Source organism: Rhinolophus sinicus, linkage group LG02 (assembly GCF_036562045.2).
Source record: "Rhinolophus sinicus isolate RSC01 linkage group LG02, ASM3656204v1, whole genome shotgun sequence".
Lineage (NCBI taxonomy): Eukaryota > Metazoa > Chordata > Mammalia > Chiroptera > Rhinolophidae > Rhinolophus > Rhinolophus sinicus.
Genome location: NC_133752.1, coordinates 67,181,411 through 67,206,433, shown reverse-complemented (window position 1 = coordinate 67,206,433; position 25,023 = coordinate 67,181,411). Strand labels below are relative to the sequence as shown.

Here is a 25,023-nt window from a genome sequence, read left to right as displayed (position 1 = left end):
TTTGACATTTATGGAAATTAAGAAATGATCCCCCGATAGACTAGTACTCACCTAGCACTATACCTAGCTATTACCATATTATTGATTATATTCCCTGTGCTTTACTTTACATCTCCATGACTATTTTGTAACTACCAATTTGCATTTCTTAATCCTTTCACCTTTTTCACGCTTCCCCCTCCCATGTATCACCCTCACGACTCTAGGATCCATCTGACACCATAGATATTTATTACAATATTATTAACTATATTCTATATACTATACCCTACATCCCCGTGATTACTGAGTAACAACCAATTTGTACTTTTTAATTCCTTCCCCTTGTCAACTCACCCCGAAACCCCCTTGCATCTGGCAACCATCAAAATGTTTTCTGTATCTATGTTTGTTTCTGTTTTGTTTGTTTATTTTGCTCTTTAGATTCCACATAAAAGCAAAATCACAATTCAGCTGTCTTCCTCTGCCTTACACTCCACTCAGCACAGTACCTTTCAGGTCCATCCATGCAACCAATATGGGAAGAACTCATTCCCTTTCATGGTCAAGCAATATTAAGTTGTATATATGTACCACCTCCTCTTTATCCATTTTTCCATCAACAAACACCCAGGCTGCTTTCACATCTTGGCCATTGTAAATAACGTTGCAATGAACAAATGGATGCACAGGTCTCCTTGAAGTAGCATCAGGATTCATCAGTTAAATACCCTGAAGTGGGATTACTCGGTCTTTCTTTGTCTCCTGTTATAGCCTTTGTTTACAGTCTTTTTGTCTGGTATAAGTATTGCTACCCCAGCTTTTTTGTTTGTTTGTTTTTCTCCTTTCCCTTTTCATGGAATTTCTTTTTCCATCTCTTAAATTTCTTTCTGTATGTGTTTTTCAATCTGAAGTTATTTTCTTGTAGGCAGCTTATGTAAGGGTATTTGTTTTTTCTTATCCATTTAACCCTCCCGTGTCTTTTGAGTGGAGCATTTAATCCATTTTACATTGAAAATTATTGTTGGTAGATATGTAGCTATTACTATTTTATTATTTATAATTTTGATCTCCCCCCACCCCCATCTTATAAAAACCTCTCTAAGATGCCTTGTAATACTGGTTTGGTGGTGATGAACTCCTTTAGCTTTTTCTTGTCTGAGAAGCTCTTCCTCTGTCCTTTGATTCTAAAGGATAGCTTTGCCAGGAAGAGTAGTCTTGGCTGTAGGTCCTTGCTTTTCATCACATTGAATATTTGTGCCAATCCCTTCTGGACTGCAAAATTTCTCTTGAGAAATCAGCTGATAATTTTATGGGAGCTTCCTTATAAGTTACTAGTTGCCGTTCTCTTACAATTTTTAGGATTCTCTTTGTCTTTGACCTCTGCCTTTCTAATTATAATGTACAAATATCTCGGTATCAGCCTGTTTGGGTCCATCGTATTTTGGACTCTGCATTTTCTGGGCTTGTGTGTCTGTTTTCTTCACCAGGTTAGGAAAGCTTTCAGTCATTATTTCTTCAAATATGTTCTCAATCCCTTGCTTTCTTTATTCTCTTCTATTACATCATACCCCTATGATGTAAACGTTGCTATGCTTGATGTTGTCCGAGAGGTCTCTGAAACTATCCTCATTTTTTTTTTTTGTATTATTTTTCTCTTTTTGCTGTTCTGATTGGGTGTTTTCGGCTACCTGTCTTCCAAATCACTGATTCAGTCCTCTGCTCCAGATATCTAGTATGCTGGTAACTCCTTCTAGTGCATTCTTTATGTCAGTTATTTTATTCTTCACTCTGACTGATTCTTTTTTATGATTTCTATGTCCTTTTTTATGCTTGTATATCTTTAGTTATAAAACTTCTGTTTAGCCAGACTTCAGATGGTTCTCCAGGTTTATTGTTCTATAATTTAGTTGAAATTTTAATGTCTTCACTGAAACAAGCAGGCACAATATTTAGCTACTCCACCATCTTGGATCTGTCTGAATTTGTTCTTGATCCAATTCATTCTTTATTCAAATTATTCATGTAGCTTGCTGAGAGACGTAAACTATATATATATATATATATATATATATATATATATATATATATATATATATATATATATGGTAATAACTTAGTGAAAGTATATTGTGTGTGTATTTTTGCAAACTCAGAATATAAATTATATATTAACACTTAACATGTGAGTTTATCAAAATATTATCAAAATTAAAACTAAAAAATGAGAAATTTAGCCAAAGAAGTGTACAAATTATAGTCTAAAAATTGCGAAATATTTATCAGAAAATGGAAATAAATTCCTGTTCATGAATCAGAAGACCTAATATCATTATTATTATTATTAATTATTATAGTTTTGTTTTTTAAATTAAAAATTTATTGGGGCGACAATTGTTAGTAAAGTTACATAGGTTTCAGGTGTACAATTCTGTAATACATGGAAACAACCAAAGGATCTTTCAATAGATGATTGGATAAAGAAGATGTAGTATATATACACAATGGAATACTATTCTGCCATAAGAAAAGATGAAATAGTGACATTTGCAACAACATGGATGGTCTTGAGATTATTATACTAAGAGAAATATGTTAGATAGAAAAAGTAAAAAAACGCATGATTTCACTGATATGTGGCATATAAAACTGAAAACAACCAAAGAACAAGACAAACAAATGAAGAAAGAAACACTTGTAGACTTATTATTAAGATGAGAGTGTTCCTAAATTGATCTACAGTGTCCAAACATTCTCTATTAAATTTCAGCTGTTTTTGCAGAAATTGACAAGGTGATTTTAACACTTGTAGGGAAATGCAAGGGATACAGGATAGCCAAAATAATCATTAAAGGAAAGGACAAAGTTGGAGGACTCATACTTTGGACTTCAGAATTTAGTGCAAAGCTATAAATAAATTTAGTACAAGTCTATATACCTAGTGTGGTACTAGCATGTGGCTAGGTATACAGATCAATGATATAAAATTGAGAGTCTAAACCAAATCATTATGTTTATTGTCAATTGATTTATGAAGGAATGTCAACATAATTTAATGGGGCAAGAAATAATTTTGCTTTTTTTTAACAAAAGTTGCAGGGGCAACTAGAAATCTATATACAAAAGAATGAATTTGATCATACCAAAATAACTGTAAATGGGTCATTGAGGTAAATATAAGAGCTATAACTCTAATACTCTTAAAAGAAAACAGAACCAATTATTATGACAATGTGTTATCCAATGGTTTCTTAGACATGACACTAGAAGCACAAGTGACAACATTTTAAAAAAACTAATAAATTGGATTTCATCAAAATTGAAATCTTTGTGCTTCAAGATACATTATCAAGAAAGTGAAAAGAAAACCCACAGAAAGGAGGAGACATTTATAAAGCACATGGGGATTTTATTCAGAATATAAACCAAACACTTGTAACTCAAAAATAAAAAGATAGGGCAGCCGGATGGCTCAGTTGATTACAGCACAAAGTTGTAAAAACAAGGTTGCCGGTTCAATTCCCACATGGGATGGTGGGCTGTGCACCCTGCAACTAAGGTTAAAAACAGCGACTGGATTTAGAGCTGAGCTGCACCCTTCACAACTAGACTGAAGGACAATGACTTGGAGCTCATGGGCCCTGGAGAAGCACACTATTCCCCAATTAAAATAAAATAGATAGATAGATAGATAGATAGATAGATAGATAGATAGATAGATAGATAGACAGATGATAGATAGATAGATAGATAGATAGATAGATAGATAGATAGATAAGATAAATAGCCTATTGAAGATATGAACAGGTATTTATTCAAACAAGATATACAAATATCAAATAAGCCATGAAAAGATGCTCAAAATAATTAGCCATTAGTAAAATGTAAATCCAACCTACAATGAGATCTCGTTTCACACACACTACTATGGCTATAATAAAAGAGACAGAAAATAATAAACATTGATGAGGATTTTGAAAAATTGGAACTATAATATGTGGTGTGTGTGTGTGTGTGTGTGTGTGTGTGAGAATATGGCACAGTGGGTTAGAAAACAGACTAGTAGTTCTTCAGGCTGATAAATATAGTTACTATGACCCATTCCTAAGTAAGTATTTGATAGAAATAAAACATGTCTACATAAGTATTTGTACACAAATGTTCATAGTAGCATGTGCATAGTAGCATTATTCATAACAGACGAAAAGTGGAAACAATCCAAATGACCACCAACTGATGAATGAGTGTCCAAAATATAGTCTATTTATAAAACGGACTATTATTCAGCAATAAAAAGAAATGGAGTATTGACACCTTCTATGGAATAGATAAACCTCGAAAACAGTATGCTAAGTGAAAGATAACAGTTACAAAAAACACCTCGTGTATGATTCTATTTATATGAAATGTCCAGAATAGGCAAATCTATAGAGACAGTAAGAGATTAGTGGTTGTTAAGGCCTGAGGATGGGAGGTAGAGAGATAGAAAGACTACTGTCTATAGGGTATTTTGGGGAAGGTGATGAAAATGTTTTAAATTACATGGTGGTGATGGAAACAATTCTGTGAATATACTAAAAACCATTGAATTGTAGACATCACATAGAATAATTTAATGGTATGTGAACTATTCAAAATTTTCTCCAAAGAAATTTTCTTTTAGTTTTTAAATTTTTGGAGTGGCTTGGTTTTGAATATAAAATCATTTATAAAGGATTATATGCAATGCAAACTGAAAATGAACTTTTCTTTGTTTCTTCTTCTGTGTCTTGATTTTGTTTTTCTTTTTTTCTTTCTGTAGCATCAACCAGAATGAGGAATAAGGAGCAGGACAGAAATTGGTCTTGTCGGAGAAGATCTGGTAAGTGGGACAATTTGAAATTCCCCTGAGGGGTATAGTGTCCAAAATTGGGTTATAAAACATTGGCAAGGTGTGCAAGTGGATAGTTGGTGTGAGAAAGAATATAAACAATTCTTTTGGCAATTTGTTTATACCTGAAAACAACAAGCCTTTGTCTCAGTCTGTGTGAGAGATAGTTACTTTTCACAGAAAAGCTACCTCATACCCTGTGGGAGGCCTGGAGTGTCGCATAGTGACAACTGCGTTTTTCATTCACGTGTAGCTTACTGCAGTGTGTTCCAGGTTATGTGGACTTGCATATCGTATCACTTATCTTTAATGAACCTGACCCTCACAGAATGCAAAACCACCTAAAATAACTCTTGGAAAGAACTGTTTCTTATAAGCACAAGTGAATAAAAATAAAATGGTAGTAATGACAATAAACTTTACTAAATGTCCTCCACTGGAAATATCATGAGGTTAAAACAAAAATAATCTAATCAGTTTTGACAAAAAATTTACTGAGAAAATTTGAAGTTAAAGAAATAATATATTTATTTAGCTGCAATGGTTATTAAATAAAATTTATGAATTCAATTTACAAATATATGGAATGTATTTAATTCATAATTTACAAGTAGTAGAATGCAATACATAATTTAAAATGAGAAGTATTTTGTATATTATCAATATGGTTACTTAAAAATGAAAAAATAATGATTACCATGCTTTGTAATGCTTTGTAATGAGATGAGAAGTTACCAGGAAGGTTATCATCCTATGTAGGGGTGCTGGTTAACTCTGCATATAATACTTCAGATGAGTTTACCAATTCCACATTTGCTGACATAGTACATGGTAAACTGGGAGAAATAAGCAAATGGTAATTTTGATGACTTGATAGCATTATGTGTGGATTAGCATAAGAGTGAGAAACTCCTAGAGGCCTCAGTCTTAGTCAGGGGTCCCAAATTTTGTGGATTTTGCCTCTGGTAACCTTCCCAGGTTTTCACATTTAAGATCTGAAAAAAGATCCTCTCATGTACTGCTCTGGCAGGGGAATGGAAGAGTAATTATTGTGAAAAGCTGCCACCTTTTCTATGAAAAGGGCTTACTTTCCAAGGTGAAAAGACTTTACTAAGGCCTCAGGTCAGTTGGAGGAAGGAATCTCCTTCCATGCAAGTCCTCTTTGGCCTTCCTGTCTCACCTAATGATGCAGAGGGAAATGAAGAAAGAAAGAATACTGGAATAATACATGAGCATGTCAGAGCACAGAGAAACACTAAGAGATTGAAATTTCATTATTAAATTTTAGAAAGCTTCCTCTTCCCCTCATTTTACCATCACAGCAATAGGGCTCCAGTGTAATAGCAGTTGATTGCAGTAGACAGGGCTGCAAGAGGGAGACTTATCGTAGAAGTTCTTAGGGAAGACCAATCTCAACAGGAATTCAGAAAAGGACACTAGAGGAATTTGAAACCTCTGGCACTGTCCACGTTATAGTAAATATTAAGCACAGTTCAACTCCTAGTCGGATTAACATATATCCTCATAATAGAGGTTTATCTACCTCATTTCCTATTACTTGATTCAATTGTATATCATTTCCAATTACACATTTAAGGAGTAGGGCAATTACCCTGAAAGACTCTGCAGATTGTGATTCTATAAACATTATCCTTTGTGTATTCAAAGAATTACAACCTTGGAACCATGGAACAGGCCATGCATATTATCTGAGCCATATTAAACTAAATACCTGACTCCACTACAATTTTATGAGCCCATGCATTGAGATAATAAATGGTCACTGGCTTCCTTAGATATATTGTACTTCAACAAACTATGTTAGCATTCTAACATTCTTGGTTTAAATTCAGTGATGAAAGCACGTCTTCTTAATTGTTAGAATATCTTCATTATTGTTTTTTGTTTGGTAATAGAAATTACAGTATTTGATAAATAGTTCATAAAATGAGTATTGTTGGCTTTCTAATGTAGTCATTCTTACCTCATAGTTACAAAGTTTACCATTTCAAAGATGTATTAAGCAGTATTCATTTTCTTAACCAATATATTCTTCAAAGGATGTAAAACTCAGCACATCTCAGAAAATGACATACCTAAGCCCATTATGACTAAACCACTTGTAAGACCGAGGCCTAAATTAGATGTCAAACAATATAGTCTACAGTTGTGTGCATTCCTAAGCCTTTAGCCTCAGCAAGAGAAACCAATGGAAAAGTTTTCTTCCAGAAAGCTACAGAGCATCACCCTAAACAGACGCATTTACATGTGCTTATGTCCAGTCCAAATGTCACCATCAAATATTTTTACATTCTGCATTCTTTAGATGGGAGCATCATTTAAATCTAGAAATTCTATTCCCACAACTGCAGTGTGGCTCATTTCCACCAATGGTCAGTAAAGAACTGGAAGCTTGGGGATTGTGCTGCTAAAACTCAAATATATTTTATACTTGGAAGGGTTTTAAGTGTTGCAGTGTTTGTCAATGTTTTTCAGTATTTCCAATATTTTGTTTTTAAAAGCCGAAGTGCCTGGATCTTACATTAGAAATCCTAACCCAAAAATGGAATCAGCAACTCAAAGGGAAAGGTCTTATATTGTTAAGCCACAAAGAGGTTACTCATGTCACCTGTTAATAAACTGGTGTTCAGAATCTCCACTGTTTCCACCCCAACAGTGTGTCATTTTGAGTAGGCCCTTTCCCCAAACGTGAGACTGGAAATCTGTGATATACTGACTTTCCTCTCAGGAGATAGTCAATTCCCCCACTTTCTTCTCTGATCTCTTTGTAAGTTATGTATCAGTAAAATATTTTGTCATGTACAAGTTTCTGATTGTTACTTATGCAGTTATGACAACTTTGCCCTGAATAAATGTGTATAGCTCTCAAAACATTTAATAGATAATTGGGCTGAATACAAATGTTAACTAAATTTCAGAAAATCCCTATGGGGAAAAGTAGTTATATGCAATCTTTTCATTTCTAGAATGGTACAAAAATATCACTTTGAAAAATAAAAGGTAGTATTTAGAAGAAATAAAAAGGAAATTTAAGTAGATGCTTTGCCTATGGCCTAAGGGGGAAAAATATTGTGTTTGAAATTAAATAGACTTTTAATCCTGATTTTTTTTTCACTTTTACCCACCAGAGATAATTTATTAGAGATAATAATCTATTACACTAATATAGCATATTTCACTTTTCCTTTTTTTTGGCAATTAAAATAGTGTTGTATCTTCTATTTAAGAATTTTATTAAAATATAACTAACGTGCAATATTATATTAGGTTCAGGTGTACACCATAGTGATTCAACGTTTATATAACTAAAGAAGCGATCACCATGATAAGCCCAGCAACCATCCGACTATACCACGCTATTACAATATTATTGACTATATTCCCCATGCTGTATATTACATCCTTATGACTTATTTATTTTATACCTGGAAATTTGGACATCCTATTCCCCTTCACCTTTCCCCCACTTTTCAAATTTTTCAATGACAGTTGACATTCAATATTATTTTATATTAATTTCAGGAGTATAGCATAATGGTTAGACATTTATATAATTTATGAAATTATCCCCCTAGCAAGTCTGGTACTCATCTGACACTATACGAGTACTATATTTTTTACTATATATATATATATATATATATATATATATATATATATATATTTTATATTTTACTATATTTTTACTATATTATTGACTATATACTCTGTGCTTTACTTTACAGCCCCATAACTATTTTGTAACTACCAGTTTGTACTTCTTAATCCCTTCACCTTTTTCACCCTACCCCCAACCATCTTTCCATCTATCACCCCAACATACCTAGTGCCCATTTGACATCTATATAGATATTATAATATTATTGACTCTATTCATTATGCTGTATCCCACATCCCTGTATCTACTTAGTGACAACCAATTTGTATTTCTTAATTGCTTCCCTGTTTTCACTCACCCCCAAAAAACTTCCCATCTGGCAACCATCAATATGTTCTCTGTATCTATATTTGTTTCTGTTTTTGTTTGTTTATTTTGTTCTTTAAGTTCCACATATAAGTGAAATTACATTGCATCTGTCTTTCTCTGTCTGACACTTCATTCAGCGCAATGCACTTCAGGTCCATCCATACCACCTCAGATGGCAAGAACCCATTCCCTTTCATGGCTGAGCAATATTCCATTGTATATATGTACCATTATATATATGTACCATCTTCATCTATTCTTCCATCAACAAACACCCAGCCTGCATTCACAACTTGGCCATTGTACATAATACTGCAAGGTACAAATGGATGCACACTTCCCCTTAGAGTAGCATTTGGGTTTCTTCAGATAAATACCCAGAAGTGGGATTACTGAGTCCTTCTTTGTCTCTTGTTATAGTCTTTATTTTAAAGTTTGTCTGGTGTAAGTATTGCTACCTCAGTATTTTATTTTTTTTCTTTATTCCCTCCGTTTTAATGAAATATTTCTTTTTCATCCCTTTAATTTCTGTCTCTGTGTTTCTTTCAAACTGAAGTGATTCTCTTGTAGGCAGCATATGTAAACATTTTGTTTTCTTATCCATTCAACCCCCCTATATCTTTTGGGTGGAGCACTTAATCCATTTACATTGAAAGTAATTGTTGATAGATATGTAGCTACTGCCATTTTATTATTTATGATTTTGATTTTTTTTTTTTTTTCCATCTTATAAAAGTCCCTCTAAGATTCCTTGTAATACTGGTTTGGTGGTGATGAACTCTTTTAGCATTTTCTTGTCTAGGAAGATCATTATATCTATTCTTTGATTCTAAAGGATAGCTTTGCTAGGTAGAGTAGTTTTGGCTGTAGGTCCTTGCTTTCCATTACATTGACTATTTCGTGCCAATCCTTTCTAGACTGCAAAGTTTCTATTGAGAAATCAGCTGATGATGTTATGGGAGCTCCGTTATAGGTTACTCGTTGCCTTTCTCTTGCTACTTTTAGGATTCTCTCTGTCTTTATCCTTTGCCATTTTAATTATTATGTGTCTTGGTGTCGGCCTATTTGTATTCATCCTGTTTTGGACTCGCTGCATTTTCTGGACTTGTATGTGTATTTCCTTCACCACGTCGGGAAAATTTTCAGTCATTATTTCTTCAAATACATTCTCAATCCCTTGCTTTCTCTCTTCTCCTTCAGGTACCCCTATGATGCAAATGTTGTTACACTTGATGGTGTCCCAGAGGTCTCTTAAAATATCCTCATTTTATAAAAAATTCTTTCTTTCTTTTTGCTGTTCCCAGTATGTGTTCTCTGCTGCCTTTTCTTCTAAATTGCTGATTCGATCCTCTGATTCATCTAGACTGTTGGTGATTCATCTAGTCCTTTCTTCATTTCAGTTATTATATTCATCACTTCTCACTGGTTCCTTTTTATGGTTTCTATGTTCTTTTTTATGCTTGCAGTCTCTCTGTTGAAGTTCTCACTAAGTTCCTTGATCATCCTATAACTATGGTTTTGAACTCTGTTTCTGGTAGGTTGCTTGCCTCCATTTTGTTTAGTTCTATCTCTGGAATTTTCTGCTATTCTTTTACTTGGGATGTATTTCTTTGTTTCCTCACTTTGGCTGCCTCTCTGTTTGTGTCTATGTATTAGCTTGATCTTCTATGTTCCCAGTCTTGGCCAGGTATCCTTATGTAGTAGGTGCCCTGTGGGGCTCAGTGGCACAGTCTCCCTGGACCTGCTCTGGGTGCTCCAGGTATGTCCTTTGTATGGGTTGTCTGTAACTTCCTGTTATAGTTGAAACTTGATAGCTGTTAGCATGTCAGTGGGTGGAATTGGCCTCCACACTGATTGGCTGTGGGGTTTGGCAAAATCCACAGCATACAGCCTGCTGTGTGGGGGCTTACCCCACTGAATGGGATTTGCCCGAACTGTCTCTGGTGCCTGTTGATACCGACTTTTGGGTGTGCCACTTGTGGGGCTAACTGGATTGTGCTCTGCTGTGGTCTGAAGCCAACCTCCAAGTATGTTGTTCTGGGGTCTCTTGGAAGGTGCTTCAGTGCAGGCCCAGGTCACCCACTGCCTGTGACTGGGCAGAGACTACCTGGTAGGAGCTACAAAGTCATCCATGGTTGTTCCCTACCTGTACTAACCCTGGGGGCATGTGGGAGCGGCTACAGTGAGAACTGCAGATGGCTGCCACCAGTACCAGGCCTGGGGTAACTCTGCAAAATGCAAGAACCTCCCGAGTTCTGCTGCCACTTGCTGGATCTCCAAAGGTTCAGCCTCTGATAAAGCCTCTTGTGGTGCACAAGTTGAGTGAGGCAGGGTCTCTGGGAGTCCCTAGAGTGAAAGAGTTGTGGTCATCAGGTTAATTTAGACTCTGGTTTGGTGCCAGTGCTGAGCCTGGAGTACTCAACAAAAGTCTCAGAGCACACGGAGGCCAGATGCCATCTACCTGTGTCCTGTGAATTCCCATACTTTTTCAAGAAAGAATGCAATGTGGGCGGGGCTGTCTGCTGTTGGAGAAAGTGCCTCTGGTGTTGAGGGAGTTGGGTTTGGCGGGGTCTCAGGGAATCAGCAGGGTGGAGTAGCAGAGCTCACCAGACAATCAGATTGAGATCTAGCCTTCACAGCCACATGCCTCAGTATTCCCCCCATATGCCTTTGACACCCCTCAAGTTATTGTCTTTTTGCCAGAGCCCAAGGTGAGTGCCTGTGAGTAAGAGAATTTGTGTATGGGACTTTTAAGAGGACGTCTGGGTTTACTCCCATCCCACCCTGCTGTTTTTCATAGCCAGATGTTGTGGGGCTCTTCTTCCCAATGCCAGTATTCTGGGCTGGGGATGCTGGTGTGGGGCTAGGTTCTCTTGCTCCTCTGGGGGGAACCTCAGTTCTCAACTGCCACACAGAGAATTTTGGGCCAGCCCATTTGGCTTCTTCTTTTCATCCTTAGTTATAAAATTTCTGTTTAGCCAGTCTTCACATGGGTCTCCAGGTTGATTGTTCTATAATTTAGTTGTAATTTTAATGTGTTCGTGTAAGAAAGCAGGCACAGTATTTATCTACTTCACCATCTTGGATCTCATCTATATTTCACTTTTCAAAGTGCTTGCCCATGAATTATTTAATTTACCCAAGGTCAGTTATACATCTCAACCATATTCAACTTTGTTATCTGAATGCTCTTCAGAGGCTTCAGTGTTCAAGTCTTTACCCCTGTTATTCCCAATGTTTGGAATGATTTTTGCTTCTCCATATCTTTCTATGTCTGACTAGCTCTTTCTCCTAATTCTAACCTAGACATTATCTCTTCAGAGGAGTCTTTTTAACTCCTGCTTCTGGTTAAGAATCTTTTGTATTTGGTCCTATAGAATAATGAATCAGATTTTGTTTCCACCTTGTTTTTATACATTATAATTTTCCAGTCCCTACTCAGTCCTCAGGAGTGTACTCTAAGTACTTTATAAACTGAGACTGAGACCTGTTCGCCATCTATCCCAGTGTTATGTGAGTAATTTAAAAAGTACTCTATAAAATGTGTTGTTGAATGCATGAATGAATAAATATAAATAAGTGAATGTATATTAATATCCCCTTTGAAGCTCAGTATAAATCAAGTCTGAGTGAGGTAAAAGATGATGCTGTAAGGTAATATAGCAAAGATACAGCTCAGACAGAAATTCCCTGAGGGAGTTTCCAAATGAAAGAATTGCTGCCTTATTTAAATTGTATTCTGAGTGTACTATGAGAGAGAAAGAACACATATTATCATCTCAATTTTGTGAAAGAGGAAACTGTGACAAGGGACATAAAGTGAGGAATTGAAGTGGTTTTGTATGGATTTCCCAAAAGCCAATCATGAGATAAAGATTTGGGTGCAGGTGGTAGGAAATCCTGGGATTATATGTATAATTTTATGGTTTTTCCCAGTCAGAGATCTGATTGTAGTAAGACTGTAATTACATTGTTTAATTACATTTTAGTAATAAAAGTAACAATTATGGTATATGACATTGATCAAAGAGTTTTAATGTGCCAGGAACTGTGTGAGAACATTTTAATGGATTAGCTCACTTACTTTTCACAATTATCATATGGAGTAGTTAATGTTATCATCCTTATTTTATATACGAGGAAACTGAAGCTTAGAGAGTTGTTTTTTTGGTGCAGAGTACATGGTTTAAAATCTGACGATTTGGAATACAAATCTTATTTTCATATTCGCAAAGTGTATAGTATAATTAACCTAAGTTTTCATGTCTATAAAAAAGGAGTATAATAGTAAGTACTTCATAGGTTTGATGATTAAAAGTGGTAATATATGCAACCTGTGGCTATTATGTTTTAGTAATAAGGGTTCTTTTCTCTGGGTTACTTTTTCTCCAAATTACAACGTCCATAAAGACAGGGGCTGTATCTGCTTTGTCTATTCTTCTCATTATTCAGCAAAACTTTTGATACTTATCAGATGGCTGAATGATTGAAGTTTTTTAGCCAAAGTCACTTAGTATGTGTTAGGATCAAAAGAGGCCAAATGAATTCATGCTCAAAAGCCATTTAGCTCTATAGTCCTAAAAATAGCATTATGACAATCGAACCTATAATTTATAATTATATATGAATTATAATAATTGATGCAAGATTTATCACTGGTTTGTAGAAAATTTTCTTTACATTTTCAACATGGGGTGCTAGTACATATGTTCCTTAAGAACAATTCTAAATCCCAAGATATCCCTGATATATCCATTCTCTTTCTTTTCCTTTTCCCCTTCTGACTTCTATCTTCCCCCCAATTTTTTAAATTGATTTTAACTGTCATTGTTTATTGATGTCTCCTCCTCTGGCCCTTTATAGAAGAGACACAAGTTTACAAAATTTTCTTCAATAAGAGTCATTAATGTAGCATGATTTCTATTTCTCAGGTTTGATTGGTGGAATTGGGAAAGGTGAGACAAGTGATTAATGTATTTCATAGGGAAATACTATGGCAATGAAAAACCTCCTCTATAGCCATCTTCACTTACACTAGGATGGAAGAAACAAAGATGGAGATCGATGCTAATGTTAGGGCTTTGCACAGAAAAACAGAAAAACAAAACAATGCAGCCACATTTCAGAGTAAAATCAGTTCTACACTCTACTTGTCAATTTATGACAGCAGCATGCCTCCATAGAAGCTCTAGAATGAAGAGGAGGATGGGAGCTTGGCAGAGGATGATGAGGATAAAGTTGAGGCAGAAGCCGGAACTGTGACAAAGTTTTAGGCAGATAAATTTCTCATTTCTGTCAGGTCAGATCAAAACCGATGGAGGTGAAAAGACAAGGTGTGGGGTTCAGGCAATCCTAGCTAATCATGTGGCTAAAGGCAGAAGGAAGGAAAACCTTGCTTGATAAGAACAGATTAGGAGAATCTTTCCAATAAAGTTGCTGTTATCTGATGATGATAATATTTTGGAAGTTTTATATGAGACAGGAACCATCTGTGTAGATGGTGATGGATAGAATTTGTTTTCAAACTATTGCAAGTTTTAAAGGGCTATAATTATGAAAGTCCATCTTAGCATTGCAAATACATCCTTTATGATCTACAAAGTTGCTTCATGATCAAATCAGGTTTGATTTGTGATCTTAAAAATAACAAAGTAAATTTCTGATAATGCGTAATTGACATAATCTTGCCCCAATAATCAGTAATTGGCTACAGTTTTAGCAAACTATGGTATACTTCATAGCTTTTTTAAACTCTTTTCCTTTCCTTATCTGTGCATAATTAGCTATATGATAATGAAGCTAAACATGTACAGAGAAGAGATTTCCCCTTGTGTTTAGAGAATTCCCAGCAGGCTTGACAATATTAACTTTGTAAATCAAGTCCTTAAGGAAGAACTCTGAGGGAGAATTAAGACATGTGTGTTGTGTATTTTTACCAACAATCTGACAAATAATTTTAATTGTAATTACTATAATCTAGCAATAGCTGGTTTAAAAAGAGTTTACATAATAAAACTGTCCCATTTTTTGTATCATACCAAAGTAAAGTTCCAAAGCCAACTACCAATAAATTGCTAATGTATTAAAAGGAATTTTAAAATATATATGCTGCAATGAAATATTGGTGTAAATGGTCATTTGATTAGCTGACACTCTCAATAACCTCCATAAAGCCCTCAGAACTCTTCTTTCAATGAACTTATTCACAAGCAAACATGACTTGAAGTGTTAAATCTGACCATTAGATAAAAGGAAGTAGCAATTATTGGAATCTTGTTGTTTGGATATGTGATTCAGAGAATGATAAAAGCTGTTCATTGCTCACAGGATATGTGATGCAGAGCATGCAGAAAGCTCTTCATTACTCAGGAATATCTTCCTTGGCCTAGCTTTTTATCCCTTTTAATGCAAATTGCACTGGAGGCCTGCATTCATCCAGTACAGTCAATTCCTAATGTCAGCCCGCCATGATAGAAGACCAACCGTGACACAATTTCATGGGTCCCTATGGTACTTCAGTGATGCATGTACAAACAACCTTTTGTGTTTCAGTGGCACCATTTCCCCTAGGAGCTCAGAGGACTTAATAGGGCTCCTAAATCCTCCCAACAGTACTTTTGAGGTGGGAGTAGAGATCTCTGATAACATAATTCACGTGTAAATATACGGCAGGTTAAGTCCCATCTCATAAAGTAACCAGATGTAATAAAAGCTTCTTAAACTAATATTGACCACTAATACAGGTATTAATAGATATGCTAATTTTTTCAATAACTCTATTGAAAACCTGTGTAAAAACTGTGTTTGACATACACGTATGCTCTGACACTATAATAACAGCTGCCACTTACTAAGTGTCTATCATGAGTGATTCATCGGGCTAACTGCTTTTTATGCATTCTTTGTAATTCTTCACAATAAACATCTAAAGTAAATTTATGTATGAGAAACAACAAGTTTTCTCATAGTAGGCTGCCAAATTCAAACTTAGTTAGATCTGATTCTAAAATTGTTCTTTTATCATTATGTCAAACAGTTCTCTCTTAATGGAAAAAAGTCACCTCCCCCCAATTAAGATTATAATGCCAGCTGAAAAAACTGATTTTCTCAAAGTCTTTTAGCAAATAATAATAAGCAACTAATAGAATATTAGAGCTAGAAAATATATCGGGTCATTTAATTCTTTCAGTAATAAGATTTAAAAAAAAGACTTCAACAAAATAAATTAAAGGTGTCACCTCCTGCATAAATGCCATCTTAGCTATAGACAGATCAATTGATAAATCAATCTTGTTTATACCATGTTGCTACTTAAATTACTTGACAATTGAAATAAAACTCAGGTTTAGATATAAACTTCCAGTTATAAAATAAATAAGCCATGAGTTATAGTGTACAGCACAGGGAATATAGTCAATAATATCATAACTTTGTACAGTGACAGATGGATACTAGACTTATGATAAGGTATATAAATGTTGAGTCATTATGTTGTGTATCTGAAATGAATATGCTGTATGTATGCCAACTATATTCTAATTTAAAAAATAAAGTAAAAAGAAACAGGTGAAAAATACCCTCAGGTTTACCTGTGTTTTATATATATTGCTAATAAATCCTTTATGATCTACAAAGTTGCTTCATGATCAAATCAGGTTTGATTTGTGATCTTATTCTAATATAATATAGATTATTATAATATAATCTAATATATTCTAATATATATGTATATATAATTATCTATCTATCTGTCTATCTATCATCTATCTATCTAGATTTATTAAACATTGTTGTTATTTGTACAGGAACTTTGACCATAGTTTAATCATTTTAAACTGTAAAAGCAATTGTAGAAGCTGGAGACCCTTTCATTAACTTGGTATCAAGGAATAGCATTGATAATTATAATTATACTTTAGTATCCCCATGAGGTACATAAAGTCAAGAGAGGCTGTCTTACTTTAAATCACTTACTAATTATGATTAAAAATCATGAAAATCCTTTACTGTTTCCTTTAAAGTTAGTTCATTTTCTATTATCTTAATGCAGCCAGAGTAAAGTCTGTAACTAACATCAAGTAAATTTAAATATCCCAGCAAAACAGGCATTTTTGAATCAATACTGAATACTTGGGTTTTGTGCGTAATTCTTTTTTTTTTAAATTTTTTAAATTTATCAGGGTGACAATTGTTAGTAAAATTACATAGATTTCAGGTGTACAATTCTGTATTACATCATCTATAAATCCCATTGTGTGTTCACCACCCAGAGTCACTTCTCCTTTCATCATCATATATTTGATCCCCCTTAGCCTCTTCTCCCACCTCCCACCCCCCTTACCCTCTGGTAACCACTAAACTATTGTCTGTGTCTATGAGTTTCTGTTTCTCATTTGTTTGTCTTGTTCTTTTGTTGTTTTTGGTGCGTAATTCTTTACAATTATCATGTACATGCTATATGTGTAAAATGTGATGTACACAATAAATACCAGTACAATAATTGTTTAAAACCACCTGGTTATACTTAGTGGCTTAGGAAATGTCCAGAATCCAAATACTATTCAAAGATCATTTATTATGATATTTGATGCTAGACTCATCTGAAATATATGAGAACTTTCAGTAGGCTTTTTAACTCTGTTCTGACTAACATTATAAAATACTAGTAACTATACAATATGTTAATACAAATTTTAGTAAGATATAACATTTGCTTCTTAAATTACTTTACAATAGAAATAAAACCCATATATATATATATATATATGTACTGAATATATAAATAGGATATATCCTATTTATATATTCAGTACATATATTTCCTATCTATTTTAAGATGATTCTAAATGTGAGATTATTTTTTTTTTTTAAATTGTGAGCTTACCATTTATTTTCTAGGATTACAGTTGCTTCCTTGTGTTGGTTGTGTCTTTGTTATAATTGGAATGGATAATATAATATCTATATTGAGGTATGAAAACCATAATGAAAGATTATCGTTCTATGAATTGACTTAATCACTGTTTTATATGTCTAATCAACTCAATGGCAAAAAACATAATATTTGTCAATTTTATATGTCTCCAAATTCAGGATTTCCTTCCATTTTTTTTTTTTTTTCTACTGTGGTGGTGTCTAAGTTTCAGAAGTTAGAATATTAAGATGAAGAGTCATTCACCATTGGTTGATGTCTGTCTATGATGGCATTTGTTAAAAATTACGTTGGATAATGTAATTATGCTTCATGATTATACTCAAAGTTTCCCATTGGCATCCATTGGGATATCCATTTTCCCAATTGTAAAGTCCACACTGCTTTACAGTGCAGTAAATTCTTATCACAGTCATTGGATATTTCTGTTTTTCCTTTCTTCTTAATAAACCTGTAAATATTTCTCACAGAAACAGAATAATTTAGGTACCTTCTAGGACGAAAATTTCCACAAAATACTTGATGAGATTCCTCAGATATAACTTACAGCCATACCTAGTCTGCTAATAGACCATGTTTTGTGGTAATGGGTATGAAGTTTATTTTTATATGTCAATTTGACTGGCCTAAGAGATGTATAGATAGCTGTTAAAACATTATTTCTGGGTGTTTCTGTGAGGGATTTTCTGGAAGAGATTAGCATGTGGTTTGGTAAACTAAATAAGGAGATCCACCCTCACCAACGTGAGCAAAGAAAGGACCAAAGACTTTGGAAGAATTGCTGATTTAGGAATGGGACAAAGACATTGAAAAAATGAGTTGGAGTATCTTTTAGTGCATTTCATAAGAATTATTCTTTATATTTACCTAAGGTTTAAAAACATTTTTAAAGTAGTTAATCGAATTGTCCCTGAAAAATCTTATGCCACAGAATTACTTTAGGTCATTATTTAAATAAGTCTCCCTACATTCTTTCTATCCAGACTCACAGATTGATTGCGTATGTAAGTCAATCATTTATGATATTAAAGTATAATAATGACTACATAGAAATAAATTTAACATATTTTAAGAACATACACATGGCTCTTTTTTGAGAGCACTATAAATTAGTTGCAGCATACTCTTACTATATTTAGAATTGTTTTACTATTGTCTTCTGACAGCACTACATTTGTTTATTTCCTCAAGTTTTGAATAAGCAATGCATATGCATTCCATTAATGTACAAATAAAATTAATACAATTGGACAGGCTCCCCTTTTTTCATCTCACAAAAGTTTTTTATGACTATATATATATATATATATATATATATATATAGTCATAATATACACATATATAGTCATAATAAACATATATATATATATATATATATATATGTATGTACATATACCGTGTTTCCCCGAAAATAAGACCTAGCCAGACCATCAGCTCTAATGCCTCTTTTGGAGCAAAAATTAATATAAGACACGGTCTTATTTTAATATAAGACTGGATCAATATAATATAATATAATATAATATAATATAATATAATATAATATAATATAATATAATATAATATAATATAATTAATATACTGGGTATTATATTAATTTTTGCTCAAAAAGACCCATTAGCACTGATGGTCCGGCTAGGTCTTATTATCAGGAAAACAGGGTATACATCACTTCTACAAACAAGACAAAAATTTTCTGTCACTGTTTAGTGAGCAAAGAGATATATTCTTTCTGGATGATATCTTCCCATCTGTAGCCTTAACTATGGTGAGTTTATAAAGGTCAAACGACATGAGGTTAATTGAATTCTTAGTCAATTGCATTCTTATATGCCAGCAACAAACATGTAAAATTTGAAACAGAAAAATATAATTACACTAAACAAAGAAATAATGAAGTATAAATCTAACAAAATAAGTGCATAATCTGTATGCTGAAAATGACAAAGCATTGTAAAAAATATAAAAGATGATCTAAATAAATAAAGAGATATACCTTGTTCATGAATTGGAAAACTCCCCAAACTTATTTAAAGATTCAATGCAAGTCTAATGAAAATCCCACCATTGTATTTTGGATACATGTACAAGTTGATCTTAAAATTTTTATAGAAAGGCAAAGGTAGTATAATAGCCAAAACAATTCTCTGATAAAGAACAATCTGAGGACGCACATTGAATGGTTTGAAGATTTACCATATAGCTGTCGTAATCAAGACTGTGATATTGATGACAGGACAGACATAAATCAATGGACTAGAATAGAGAGCCAAGAAATGGACTCACACAAACACTGACAATTGATTTTTGACAAACATGAAAAGTCACTTCAATCGATAAATAAGTGTCTTTTCAACAAAGGATGCTGGAATAATTGTATATCTCCATGTGCAAAAAAGATATACAAGTAAATGCACCTAAAATTCATTTTACTAAGAAAGTAAACCTAAAATTCAGTTTGCTAAGAAAGAATGCAGACCCAAAGGGCTACTTGTTATAGGAGTTCAATCATATGACATTCAGGAAAAAAGCAAAATTACGTGGGTAAGAAACAAATCAGTGGTTACCAGGAGTTGGGGAATTGGGGAGTAATTGACTATAAGAGAAAACACAGACTAATTTTTAGGATGATGAAACTGTTCTCTGTGGTTCTGAGGTAGTGGTAACTAGGCTCTACACACTTTGAAAAACCTGTAGAACTGTACATCACAGAGAATGAACTTTAATGTATAAACAGTTTTTCAAAATCAACCAAGAATTCAGGAATCTCAGGATGGAATGTAAACTATAGTAAAAGAATCTAATTGTATCACAAATATAAATCATTACCTCATTGAAAACAGTGGGTAAATATGGGAACTAACTTAAGTAACTTTAAAAAATTATGTGTCCAGTGGAAACTGTATAGTTAAAGAAAAAAGGAACTGCCCATTAACACTGTACTCCTTTATATATATACTGACTGGAGTTGTACATACAAATAAATGGATGGTGGATGATGAAATGTTGGACCCAGATTTCTCACTGGACAGGGAAGTTACAGATAAGAAAGTGAGAAGACTGGAATAAACTATGTTCTACTGAATTAGAGTTGATGCACACACACACACACACACACACACACATATTCGTGTGTGCGTGTGTGTACATACATACATATATAATGAATACACACAAATTAAAAATGAAATTATCATAGACATATGTTTATACATGGGCTAGAATACATACATGCGTTTTCTAGTTTTGTCCCCTGAGAGGGCCTGGCAGTTGTAACACCTCAGTAGCTACAAGCCCACCCAGGAGTAGGTTTCTAATACTGTTCTCCAATAAAAGGACCAAAGACTCTTTGGAAGAATTGCTGATTTAGGACTGGGACAGAGAAACTAAAAAATGAGCTTGGAGCATCTGTTAGTGCATTCATAAGAATTATTCTTTAAACTTATCTAAGGTTTTGTGTTCATACCTTAAAAATATTTTTAGAGTAGTCGATTAAATATCTGAAGTACATTAATTTTCTCTATATTCTGGTACAGTAGACAAGTCTGGATTGGTTCATGGTTTGGTTGACTTTAGTCTGATAATGAAGAGTTTTAGTGCCAGCACCATAATGATGCTCATAGGAGCATTGACTCTTCAGATAATACTTCATTTAGCTATATTTTTCTTATCTATTAGCTATCACCTTAGATTATGTATTGGTGAATAAGACTGTGCAAATGTAGTGAATGTATCTTTATTTGCTTTTATAACACCTTGTTACTTCAGCTATGTAAATGATCACCCTGTACTATAATTGATATGTCTCCTGCAACAGAGTGGAAATTTTGCTACATGGAAGGGGTCTATGTCTGTCAATTAATTCCTAATGACTAGTTCAGTTCTGACCACATAGCATACAACTGAAAAAAAAATGGAATTAATATCTAATAGTTCAAAATATACATGTTTATATCCAGAAGAATGTGGCACTATTTATTTGATTACCCTGAGATATCAAATCAATTAATAGGTCACATGAGTTGAACAAAATTAAAACTACATTAGTGGAACAATTTAATGCCACAAAATTGCTTCCTTTAGATGTCCGTTAGAACATTTCTATAAGTGGGGTCCCATATAGCATTCAATTAAAGGATCTTCTCCTTTGAGAACACAAGTCATTCCAGCAACAACCCTTCTGTGCTATTAAGTCAGGGTTACGGACACTCTTTTTCTGAAGTACCCAGCTGCCTTTGTCCTCCCATAAGATAGTAATCAAGAATTAAATGTTTGTAGATTTTTTTTAAAAAATATTTTTCAGTCACATGGGGAAAATACAGTGTATTTCTCCAACTGAATGCTTGTGGATTTATTGCAAGGACTATTTAAATAATCCAAAGGAAAAAGGTAAAGATGGAAAACCATATAAAGAGTGGAAGTCCCAAAACTGATGAAAAAAACTGATAACATTTTATACATAGCTGCTTTTATTATGTTTGACTCACAAATGAGTCTTTCAGGTATAGTCAGCAAAAACCAGAAAATGCATATTTGGAGCTTCAGAAAGACAATGGAACTTTAGAAATAATCAATAATGATTACCATTAAAAACACCTCCAGCAATAATGTTATCAATATCTCTTATGAATACCCCACGTATGCCAGGGAATGTGCAATAAACATTAGCTACAGAGTTCCATTAAATAACTGTAACTTTTCTGAGTCGCAGATAATGGCATTTATTTTATTCTTGAGAGTGCCAAGGGAGAGAACTCCCGGAAAGAAAACATAGAGGCTAGGGACAGAACTTCCCTCAAACATTGTAACATAGACACAAACCTGTGTTAGGGAATGACAATGAGAAAATAAATTCCAAAATGATATAGAAAGTTCAGCCTCTGAGAAGTTATGAAAGTAGATTCCTGAAGGTTTGCCTAAGTATCAAATGGTACCAAGAAGTAAAGGAGGGTGTGAGGAAGCAGTGGTTAAGAGCCATGAATCAGACAGCAGAATGGCATCAGTGTGCAAATTCAGATAACTAAAGATACTGATAATGGGGATGAGATCCTCTTTGAAAAATTTTCCTAACAGAAAGAGTAAATGAAATTTTATGTTATTTAGGAAGTAAGAAAGGAAATTATTTTAAATCGTGACAGTGATTTATGAACGTGATTTTGAAGATCATGGGCAAGAAAAAGTATTTCTGAAAGGAGGAGGCTCCTTATGTTTGGATCCAACCCATAGTCAATTATCAGTAATTATTTGTCAAACAAAAACCTATATGTAAATTGATTTAGCAAGATCCCTGGAAAGAAACAAACCCAAAAATACGATCATGAAAAAAGGTGAGGAGGCTGACCTTGGGAAAATGTAGAAGCACATTTTTTTCTTTTTATAACTTGTGGTAAAAAATCTGTTAAGTGTTAGTGAAAATAGTCACTTGGAGAGGAAAAAGGGGATTTTTGAAAGTTCATTATCTATAGGCCTTAGATCTCAGGAAAGTAAAAAGCTAAGATATTTAAAGAAAGTGAGAGCCATGGCAGTGGGATAAAGGTCTGAAAGAGTGAAAAATTGGCCATAGTTACAGTGGCACTCTGGAAAACTAAATAGGCAAGCAAGAAGAGATAAAATAGTCATGAAAATTGCATGGCACAAAGGAATCTCTTCCAATTAAACACCAAGAATTAACATGCATACTCGAGGAGATAGAAAAAATACTAGATGAAGAAGCAGGAGACTGTGTGCATTGCTCTAGTCTAGGGTATATTTTTCCAAAATATTGTCAGGACTAACCAGATGAAAATCACCTGGGAGGCTTGTTAAAAATGCAAATTCTTGGCCCACCAAGCAGACCTTCTACATCAGAAAGTCTACAGAGAGGCCTGTAATCTGTAATTTAATAACTCCTACAGTAAAATGTATGCACATTAAAGTGATACATTACACTAGGAGAGAAAAGAGGGGGAGAGAGAAAGCAAGAGCACACAGACATTTTAAAGGCGCCATGACTGCCATTAGCTATGAAGACCACTGTAAAGTGACAAGTAGCTGTTCCCTTTCCTAACCATTGTGGTAGTTGGGAGATACTGTTCTGATATACTGAAGAACTGAAGCTTTTAACTTTAGGCTTAGTTAGGGAGAAGTCTAATTTTTGTTATATCTAGGGGAATCCACAATTATCAAGATGCCTATGTAATAGGGGTTTTTAGGAAACCCTCCCCCCATAGAGACTTGAAACTTCCTGTCCCTACATGTAAATATTTTCTTTATTATGGAAATATAATCATTAATTAATTTTAAAGTATTATTCTTAAATAAAGCATCACAGGTGTTGCTTTTCCTCTGATCCGTAACCTGCCCCTATGTGTTCATTTTTACATCGAGGGAGTTTGAATGTACATATCCTTTTGTTCTTTTGTTCAGAATCCGATAGCTTCATTTTATTAAATGTACACTCCCTAATCTAATTAGCAAAATGTTGGTATTTTTCTTACACCTGAGACTTTCCTCATTGTTAGTGCTAATGGGATTAATCCATGGGCTGAGGAGAATTCATTATCAGGAAACATCACTATTCCCTTCAGCCTCAGGAAAGTTTATATACTGTATAGGGATAAGAACATTAACTATAACTCTTGGACAATAAGGGCTATATTCCTACAGAGGATTATCCTTAGGATATCACTATTTCATGCCCCTTCATTGTCATCATTTGTCTGGCCCAACATTAGCACAACGGATACTCTTCTTATGAAATCAGACGGCTAAAAGCAACACAGATGATTGTTAATGGTGTTGGACATTGTTTTGATTATGGGGAAAATAGCATGGAGAGCCCTTTAACTGATCTCTATCTCTTCATTCTCTAACATTCCCATCACTGAAGTTATAAGAATTGAATTGTAGGGTCTGAACACGTGAATCACCCAGAATTAATGTAGACCATAAGACAGAATGACATTACATATTAAGTTGTAACAATAGCAATCCACTGTAGGTTAAATCGATATGTATTTATATAAAAACTTCAGCACTAATAGAAATAATCATAAAGCAAACAGTAAAGCAGTGCCACAAATATATATACACACAATATATATAATACATATATATATATATATACATATATATATATATATATATACATATATATATATATTTATTTATTTATTTATTTATGGCACTGCTTTACTGTTTACAAATATGTATGTATATGTATACACACACACATACAGTTTTCTTGGCCCACCAAGCAGTCCTTCTACATCAGAA

The 25,023-nt window shown here is 33.9% G+C and overlaps 1 long non-coding RNA gene across 1 annotated transcript in view; it reads left to right on the top strand.

Moving 5' to 3' along the window:
* Positions 1–4,778: 4,778 nt before the first annotated feature.
* LOC141568312 (uncharacterized) overlaps positions 4,779–25,023 on the top strand; it is a 143,147-nt gene continuing 122,902 nt past the window's right edge. Inside the window, exon 1 of the long non-coding RNA XR_012491435.1 lies at positions 4,779–4,840. This is a non-coding gene — a long non-coding RNA (uncharacterized LOC141568312). The remainder of the gene's footprint in view (positions 4,841–25,023) is intronic.